Genomic DNA, 10,807 nt, shown 5'->3' on the forward strand with positions numbered 1-10,807 from the left:
ATATATATATATATATATATATATATATATATATATATATATATATATATATATATATATATATATATATATATATATATATATATATATATATATATATATATATATATATATATATATATATATTCATTAACATAATAGTTTTTATTACATCGCATTTTATTTTATATATTTATTTCCTACCATTAAATCATATAATATTTCAAATAATATTCCAAATTATTATTTATATATACATTTAATTATATATGTATTTATCTACAAATAGTTGTTCGTGAATCGTCGGGAATGGTCGAAGGTCAATTGAATATATGAACATAGATTTCAAATCTTTCGAGACTCAACATTACAGATTTTGCTTATCGTGTCAGAATCATGGTAAGATTAAGTTTAAATTTGGTCAGAAATTCCCGGGTCATCACAATATCTTTTTCTTGGTGCCACTCATGTGAGTGGAAAGCAGTGTTATCAATAATTTTGTAATCTTCAGTTATGGTTTTCTTCATAATGGAACCATCAGCTGCTATATCGATGTCTTTTCTTGTAGTGATGTCGCATCCTTGGTAGAATATTTGTACTATTTGATAAGTGTCTAAACCATGTTGCGGACATTCTCTCAATAACTTTCCAAATCTTGTCCACGCCTCATATAGAGTTTCATTTGGCTTTTGTGTGAACGTAAAAATTTCTCTTTGAAGTCTCACGGCTTTAGATGCCGGAAAGAATTGTTTAAGAAATTTTTCCACTAAAACATCCCATGTATCAATCGCCCCTTCAGGTAACGATTCTAACCAATCTTTGGCTTCTCCCTTTAAAGTCTAGGGAAATAACATGAGATAGATCTGTTCATCCTCAACTTCTCTTATTTTAAATAAAGTACAGATCCTATTAAAGGTTCGAAGATGTTTATTTGGATCTTCCTTCGGCGTACCACTAAATTGGCATTGATTAGTTACCATGTGTAGGATTTGTCCTTTGATTTTATAATCTGGCGCATTAATGTCTGGTTGAGTAATTGCGTGACCTTGGCCAGCGCGTTTAGCCCTCATTCGGTCTTCCATACTTAGAGGTTCCAGATTCTCCATGATTGAATTTGTTGAATCTGAATCATTAGAGGATTCTGATTTAATGGTTTCTTCCTCGACAATCTCTGGATGAGTAATTTGTGGTTCAGGAGGAATGATTAGTGGTTCAGGATCTCTGAATTGTCCCTGAATATCCTCCGGATTCTCAATTGTGAGGTCGGGTTCAAAAAATGGATTATCGAAAATTTGAATTGGAGTACTTGGTTGACTAGATGACGATTCTAAAGAAAAATTAACGGCGACAATATTGGCTAGATATCTTGATCGAGTTACAGGTGGTGAACGTATAAAAGGTGGTGAACATTTTGCTCGGTGCATTCACAGAATATCCTATTAGTTATAAAAATAAAAATTATATAAGTTATCAAATTAATAGACTTTTCTGATTTTGCCCACGTTTCGAATAGCCAATAGATGCAGCAGGTAGCTAGGACCCTTTAAATCGGAAGCCCACAACTCGCCACTAACAAATCCAACTATTACTACGAACCAGAAAATTTTGGATGTCTATAAATTTAACCACTTAAAACAATTTTTCGTCGAAATTTTTGAAATAAAAATCTATATCCTAAAAACTAGAGCGTCGAGAAATAAGAAAGAAAAAGAGCGCGTCGAAAAAGGTCGAAAAAAGCGTCGGAAAATAATAAAATGCAGCGTCGAAACTTAAAAGTCTAAAAACTAAAAATTAAAACTTACGTCTAAAGGTATTAAAGCTTAAAAGGAATTCTATATTTAAAACGGTAATAACTTAAAAAGTACTAAAATTTATAAAATATTAAAGCGATGAGTGACGTCGTAAAATTCTAAAGCACCTAAATCTTAATCTAAAGAAAAAGTACTTAAGACATTTTACGGCAAAGTCTAAAAATCTAGAAATAAAAATAATTACGGCAAATACTACACTTAAAACTAATTACGAACGAAAAACATATAAATTACGAATTAACGATAAAAATATACAAAATGTAAAAATAAGCTTAAAGTTATAAAAATACAATTTTTTATAAAAATATTATTTTTATATTATTTATATAAAAGTATTAGTTTTATATATTTGATTAAACTTAATAAAACTAATTAAAACTAAAAATAAAACTAAATTAAACTAATTATTATTTTAATTAACCCTAAATCTAATTAATTAATAATAAAAATTAATTTTAAACCTAACCCTAATCGTACCAGCTAATGATCAGGCCTGTCAGAGGGTACCATGCGATCGCATGGGATTATAACTGCCTTCTTATGTGATCGCATGAGATGCAGGTTCAGCTGACATGCAGGTCGAAATATGCAGGCTCAGTTTTTATTTATTTTTTCATTTTCTTTTTTTTTTACTTTTTTCTATTTTATATTTTTGTAAAATATTTATATAAAACTTATAAATACGATACAATTTTACACAAGTTATATATTTATTTATAGAGTGGATATACCTAAACCTTGCTACGACACTTATAGGCAGTGTACCTAATCGTACAGTAGTGTAGTTTTTAGTAAGTCTGGTTCTTCGACGGGGAACTAGCCAAGTTTAACGCTATATTTTTAAAACTAAATTTGTATATAAATATATATATAAATATAAGTAGTAGTATTATTATAAAAGGGGGTTTTTACCATTTAATGACCGGTTTGTCGATTTTCTGTCTTAAGTCGCAGTTAAAACCTAATGTAAAATATTAAAAATAAATATAACTTAATTTAGAGCGTAAAGTAAATAAAGATAATGAAATTGCGATAATTAAAGTGCGGTAAAGTAAATGACAGTAAATAAAATTGTGATAATTAAAAAGTATGATAATTAAAATGACAGTAAATAGAAGTGCGATGAGATATAAAATAAAGGAATTATGCTTATTTAAACTTCCATAATCATGATGTTTGACGTGTTGATTTTAGTTTAGTACCATGGGTTAATTGTCCTTTGTCCTGGATTATTTGATATGTCCATAAGGTTTTGTCCATAATAGTCCATCAGTCATAAATATAAAGTGCGAGAGTCTTCATCAAATTATCCTTATACCCGAAGTTAAATATTCCAACTAATTGGGGATTCGAACTATAACAAGGTCTTAATACTTTGTTTAATGAATACACCAGGTAATCGACAGCATGTAATCCAAGGTTTTATTACTTTGTTAACACTTACACCAATTACCCTTGTATGTAATTCACCCCCGTTCCAACAAGTCTATTGATTATTAATCCATCCCCATGTCCGGTAAAATGAACGATAATTCGTATTTATAAATATCCCGCCCACCGTACCCGATTAAGCGTATGTGGTTATATATAGATACGTCAAATTGTAATCTTTATATTAAATTAACGAGGTATCGTTTAGTTAATATAAAGCCCATTAATAGCCCATAGTCTAATTTCCACAAGTGTCGTTCTTTTGTCCAAACCCCCATTATGGTACAAAGCCCAATTATTCCGTCTTTAATATTTTAGCCCAACATCACGATTACTTCAATTTAAATAAACATAATAATAACTTAGCTACGAGACATTAATTTAAAAAGGTTGAACATAACTTACAATGATTAATAATAACGTAGCGTTACACGGACAGAATTTCGCCTTACACACTTACAACATTCGCTAACATAACCTTATTATTATTAATCTTTAATTAAAATTAAAATTATAAATTATATATATATATATATATATATATATATATATATATATATATATATATATATATATATATATATATATATATATATATATATATATATATCGTAGAGAGTGAGAGATTGAATTATGTGTGTAAAATTCGGCCAAAACTCGCGAAATTTATAGACCTGGCCAAACTTTTGGGACCATGCGACCGCATGGATTTTCTTCCTCCAGGTCATGCGATCGCATGGCCGTCATTTCCTGGTCACATTGATATTTAAACGTGGGCTGCTCGTATATATTTAATATATAATATAATATATATAATTTTATATAATTATATATATATATATATATATATATATATATATATATTATATTATATTCTTGTACTCCGTTGACTTGTAATTTTAGGCCCGTTGCGTCGCGCGTTAATAGTTGGTTCATGTCTCGGTTCCGGATTTTCAAACGCCTTTTCGTATAATTTAATATCTTGTACTTTGCGTTTCGCGTCTTGTATTATTGTAACTTTTAGACGTTTCTCATCAATAACTTAAACCACTTGTATTGTACTTTGTTCTTTTTAGCTTTTTGGTCATTTGCGTCTTCAAATTGTCGAATCTGTCTTTTGTCTTCACCTTTTATTATTTAAATGAATATCACTTTTAAATAGAACAATTGCAACTAAAAGCTTGTCTTTCTTGATGGATAATGCTATGAAATATATGTTCGTTTTTAGCATTATCAAATACTATAAAAGATTACGAATATGATTAAGATCTAAGTATTGAGATATTAGGAATTTGATATGAAAGTAAAATATGATCATAAGTATATCAATACGATTAAGAATATGGTTATGAATTAAACTTGAAGATCATGAAGATAAAGATTATGAAGATGATGATATAATAATAGTATTACAATATTAATAAGATGAATATAATTATAATATGATTATGATATCATTAAATATTATTATTTAGATTATGGGGTAAAGTTATGAATAAAGGTAAGTTATGAATATAATTTTGATCATAAACTTGACGTTAATATGAAGTAAAATTGATTTTGATTAAAGGGAAGTACATTATGTTATGAATATAATTATGATTATAATATTTGTATAAACATGATAATAAAGTTAATGATATAGTGATTTGATAAACATGTAAAATAAAGATGATAAGATTACATGTTAGTTAGTAAAAGATAATAATAATGATAATGAAAAGTAATAAAGATAATAATATGGTGATAAGTTTGAAAGCACATAGGTTATTAATTAGGTAAGATTTAAAGGTTTAATAAAAGTGATAGCAATATAATGATAATAATAATAAACATATAAATTATTATTAAACTAAAACATTTTAATTATAATATTATACTAAGTAGTAAAAATATTAAAGACATGAATAACTATTATAAATAATAAAGTGTCGTATTCCTATACGCACATAACAAGTGAAGAATTATAGCCCAAACTTATAAGCTTTCTAAAAATAAAAACCTACTTTAAATGTAAAACTTTTCAAAAGTAGAAACTTTCTATCAATGACTGTCACTGTTAATAATTAATAAACAAACTTTGTCTGTTAGACAATAACTGACCAAACATTTTATCTCTAGGTTGAGATTCCGGTCACATACTTTCATTTAATACATTCTTTATGGAAAACTTCAACTGCTCTTAAGGTGAACTTCATAGCCCCACTTTTTAACTATTTCTATTACTTGTTTTGAACTTTTGGGGTGAGACACATGCTTGCTTTCAAACTATTTTACGCTTAGACACGAGTACGTGAAAACTTTATTTTGATTAGTTCAAACTGTGCTAACATGCTTTGATTCATGCTAAATCCCTGCCATGATATCGTTAGTTGCTGGAATTTTGGCAAGCTTAATTATTTTGAGTAGCGCTATTGAGAGTGACGTCTCTATCCGGATGACCGCTAGTCAATGGATACATAATAATGATTCAACGACACGAACGTGATGTGTTTAGGGTAACTTATGGTTAGCTTCGATATCATATACCTCAGTACTACTAACGAACTAATTAAACTTTATAACTAAATCTTGTGGTCTAAAACTATATTAAACCTATGTTGTTCACTCAACCATTTTTGGTTGACACTTTAAGCATGTTTTATCTCAGGTACATAGATATTTTGCTTCCGCTGTAGAACTCTGCTGTTACTTAGAAGTCAAGCCAAGCACTGGGACCAGAGTTAACATCCGCGTCAATGGCGATTTTGGCGGGGTGTTAAACCTCTCCTCACAAACCCTTACTCTTATCTAATATTATTTATGCACCCCAACTTATTAAAAACCTTATTTTTGTACGCCGTCTAACCACTGATAATAACATTTCTATTTCTTTTGACCCTTTTGGTTTTACTGTGAAGGATTTTTCAAAGGGGACCACCATCCTCCGGTGTAATAGTACCGGCGATATCTATCCACTCCACTCTTCCATGCTACGCCAACTGTAGAGACCCATCCTAATCCATCCGGACGAAGTCCATATCGATTATAAATGATTCACAACGGTTGATTACATCGCGAGGTACTTGACCTCTATATGATACATTTTACAAACATTGCATTCGTTTTTGAAAAGACAGTCTTTCATTACATCGAAAGTTGACAGCATGCATAACATTTCATAATATATCTCACTATAATTGACTTAATAATAATAATCTTGATGAAATCGACCACTCGAATGCAACGTCCTTTGAAATATGTCATGAATGACTCCAAGTAATATCTCTAAAATGAGCAAATGCACAGCGGAAGATTTCTTTCATACCTGAGAATAAACATGCTTTAAAGTGTCAACCAAAAGGTTGGTGAGTTCATTAGTTTAACATAAATAATCATTTCATAAATTTTAATAGACCACAAGATTTCATATTTCCATTTCTCATAAACATACGTCCCATGCATAGAGACAAAAATATCATTCATATGGATTGAACACCTGGTAACCGACATTCATAATATGCATATAAGAATATCCCCATCATTCCGGGATCCTCCTTCGGACATGATATAAATTTCGAAGTACTAAAGCATCCGGTACTTTGGATGGGGCTTGTTGGGCCCGATAGATCTATCTTTAGAGTTCGCGTCAATTAGGGTGTCTGTTCCCTAATTCTTAGATTACCAGACTTAATAAAAAGGGGCATATTTGATTTCGATCATTCAACCATATAATGTAGTTTCAATTACTTGTGTCTATTTCGTAAAACAGTTATAAAAGCAGCGCATGTATTCTCAGTCTCAAAAATATATATTGCAAAAGCATTTAAAAAATGATTAATGAAACTCACGCATATAAATATTGTAAAACAGTTAATAAAGCATTTGCATGTATTCGTAGCCCAAAAATGTAAAGAGTAAAAAGGGCAAATGAAACTCACGCATATAAATATTATAAAACAGTTAATAAAGCATTTGCATGTATTCTCAGCCCAAAATGTAATGAGTAAAAAGGGATTCAAATGAACTCACCTATTGTATTTTGTAGTAAAAATACATATAGCGACATTGAACAATGCAGGGTTGGCCTCGGATTCACAATCCTATATCATTCGTATATATATTAACATACGTAATTGTAATCGAATAATTATATATATATTATTAGTCGTGATATAATTTTATATTACTAATTTAGCTACTTCATTATATATTCATTTTATATATGAAAATATTTATATATTTAAAATATGAGCATTAAATATATTTTTATATAATTAATCTTTTATTTACAAAGTACCAGTTATAATAGTACCAAAATAAGTATAATGATAATAAAAATAATTTTAATAGTACTAGTAAAAATAATGATAGTATTATTAGTAGTTTTAATAAAAATGATAGATTAAAAGTAATGATACTTTTAATAATAGTTATGTTAATCTTAAATAATATAATACCGGTTATGATAATTATATTAATGAAAATGCTAATATTAATAATAATACTTGTGTCAATCCTAATAATACTAATATTTATAACATAATACTAATGATAATATTAATAATATTACTAATAAAGGTAATAATGTTAATAATAACTCTATTTATGATCATAATAGTGATTTTAATAATAATACTTGTGAAAATATTAATTTTATTATTAATGATAATTATAATACTGATTTTAGTAATTTCCAAAATGATACTCGTGATAAATATATAAAAAAAATAATACATATGTTAATATTATTAGTTCTATTATTCATAAAAAGATGCTAATACTAATATTTACGAAAATGATAATAATTCGTATTATAAATCTATCAATGATAATAATATTATAGTTTTGAATTTGATAATAAAATCATAATTAATACCTATATAATAATAATGATAGCTATCATACTTATAATTATAATGTTAACAACAATTGTGGTACTTATAATAATAATTATAATACTAATTCTAATCATAAAATAACAAAAATGATAATATCACCAATAATAATAATAATAATACTTATTCAATAAAACTTCTAAAATTTTAATAATGATATTTAATATAATAAAGATAGTATCATTCATAATTTTATTATTATTGATCACCATAATTAATATTAACATCATAATAATAACATATTTACTAATAATGAAAATAATAATTATAATCTTAATAATGAAACTACCTCAAAAAGCTTTCATAAAAAGAAATGCCACGAGTAGGGATCGAACCCGAGACCTCACGCTCACAAACAAATTCCCAACACCACTCATCCATTTCCTTCTTTCTGTAATTAATCTCTCCCGAAAATAATATAATTCGTTTTCCCTTTTTTATAAAATCATCTTCTTTATTAAGAACCTAACCGATCCAATCTTATAAATACCAATACAATTAAATATTGGTTCTGTAATTGCAATAGAAAATGATTTATAATTGTAAATATCAATAGACTCAACAATCAACCAAATCAAACAACAACAACAAAAAAAAAAAAAAAAAATAGCTGATGCTCGTCGCTTACTTGCAAAAAAAAAAAATTAATTTCAATTTAGAGAACTTTTGAGACCAAGCTTATAACATGAAATAGATTTTAATACACCCCTAGAAACTATTAAAATCGTTAATTGAACTTAAACCTTTACCGATAACTCCAATTGAATCCAAGTTCGTACTGTTTGACTTTTTACAACTAACCTTTGACTCAAAAATTGAAACTCGTTTTGAAGAATTGGAATGTAAGATTTTTCAGAAAGTTTCAGCAAAGGATTCCTATAACTTCTGCATTTTTACTTTTTGAATATTGGTTCAAATTTGAGTTTTTGCTAAAAAGTGGATATATATCGAGGTTATGAGTTCTCGAGCTGTATACATTTTTTTTTATATAACAGATAACTTACAATTGCAAATTGATAATTCATACTTGATAGTGAACTCAAATGATTTTTCAACAACTGAGGAATCTAATGTATTTATCGACAATGATATTCGGTAGACAAGAGGAAAAAATAAAAATTGATAAAGATGGTTCACAGCTTTTTGACTATTTTGCTATTAAACTCCAATAATTAAATACAGTAAAAGCAATCAGATACAGTTAAATGGGTACGTGAATTAGATTATGTTTCCAACTTCATATATATACGATTTATTTATGAATTTTATTAATGATTAATAATTAATAATTATAATTATATTTAATAATAACAATCTAAATAAAATTAATACTAATTTCCTATTATAATTACTTATATTACATATTCTACATTTATGTATATCTCTATATACGTATATCTATGTAAATATATATATAATTCGTGAATCTTGTTAATTACAAATTTAAATATATTAATACTATTAATATTACAATAATAATATTATTATTAATAATAAAATTATTGATGAAGGATCTAGTAGTAATAAATGATAATTGATAATATTAATACTAACTATAATAATGATAATTATAATGAAAGTATTATTTAATAATATTAATCAATTATATTCAAATTTGTAATTTAAGTTTATTTATTAATTTTATATGCTAACACATATTAGATATCTAATATTTATACACTTTATATATGTTACATATATAATATTTCTTATTATTACTTAAGTATCATTTAATAATTTTTATCCCCATATAATATTTGTACTTTTTATGTATAATCGTATATGTATATTTTAGTAATTATTTATAGAATTCATACATATTTATATTTATATATGTATGTATATATATTTTTTATTTACAACAATTGTTCGTGAATCGTCGGTAAAAGTCAAAGGTTAACTGAATCTATCTAAAAAGTTCAAAAATATTAAGACTTAACATTACATACTTCGCTTATCGTGTCGAAAGCATATGAAGATTAAGTTTAAATTTGGTCGGAAATTCCCGGGTCATCACACCAACTATCATCTCCATCAACATTTATTGCTTTAAGTCAAGATTTGTGGCATCATCGCTTAGGACATCCGAGTGGTGATACTTTAAGATCTTTTAGGAGTAATGATTCAATTACTTGTAATTCGAGTCCTAGTAATAAAGTTTGTCAGTCATGTGTTTTTGGCAAACATATCAAATTACCATTTTATTCATCTACTTGTTTTACATGTTCTCTATTTGATATTATTCACAGTGATTTATGGACTTCACTGATCGCAAGTAGTAGTGGCCACAAATTTTACATATTATTTCTTGATAACTTTACCAATTTTTTTTGGACATTTCTCCTTGGACAAAAATCACAAGTATTCTCAATTTTCAAAGCCTTTCATGCATATATACGTACCCAATTTTAAACCAACATTAAACAATTACAATGTGATAATGGTACGGAATACAATAACAACTTCTTTCATACTTTTTGTGAACAACAAGGCTTGTCTTTTCGATTCTCTTGTCCATATACGTCTTCTCAAAATAATAAAGCTGAACGCAAAATTAGAGCAATCAACAATATCATGCGTGCACTCTTATCACATTCAAATGTACCTCCTCAATTTTGGCACCATGCTCTTGCCACCGCAACCTATCTTCACAACATACTTCCTAGTAAATTAAACAGGAACCTCTCCCCCACTCAAAAGTTATATCAT

At 27.3% G+C, this 10,807-nt stretch overlaps 1 non-coding gene across 1 annotated transcript; it reads left to right on the top strand.

The window, feature by feature from the left end:
• Positions 1-594: 594 nt before the first annotated feature.
• On the top strand, positions 595-701 carry LOC139869766 (small nucleolar RNA R71). The gene has a single exon (XR_011766347.1). It is a non-coding gene; the product is annotated as a small nucleolar RNA R71 (small nucleolar RNA).
• The last annotated feature ends 10,106 nt before the right edge of the window (positions 702-10,807 follow it).

The sequence above is a fragment of the Rutidosis leptorrhynchoides genome, chromosome 9 (assembly GCF_046630445.1).
Source record: "Rutidosis leptorrhynchoides isolate AG116_Rl617_1_P2 chromosome 9, CSIRO_AGI_Rlap_v1, whole genome shotgun sequence".
NCBI lineage: Eukaryota > Viridiplantae > Streptophyta > Magnoliopsida > Asterales > Asteraceae > Rutidosis > Rutidosis leptorrhynchoides.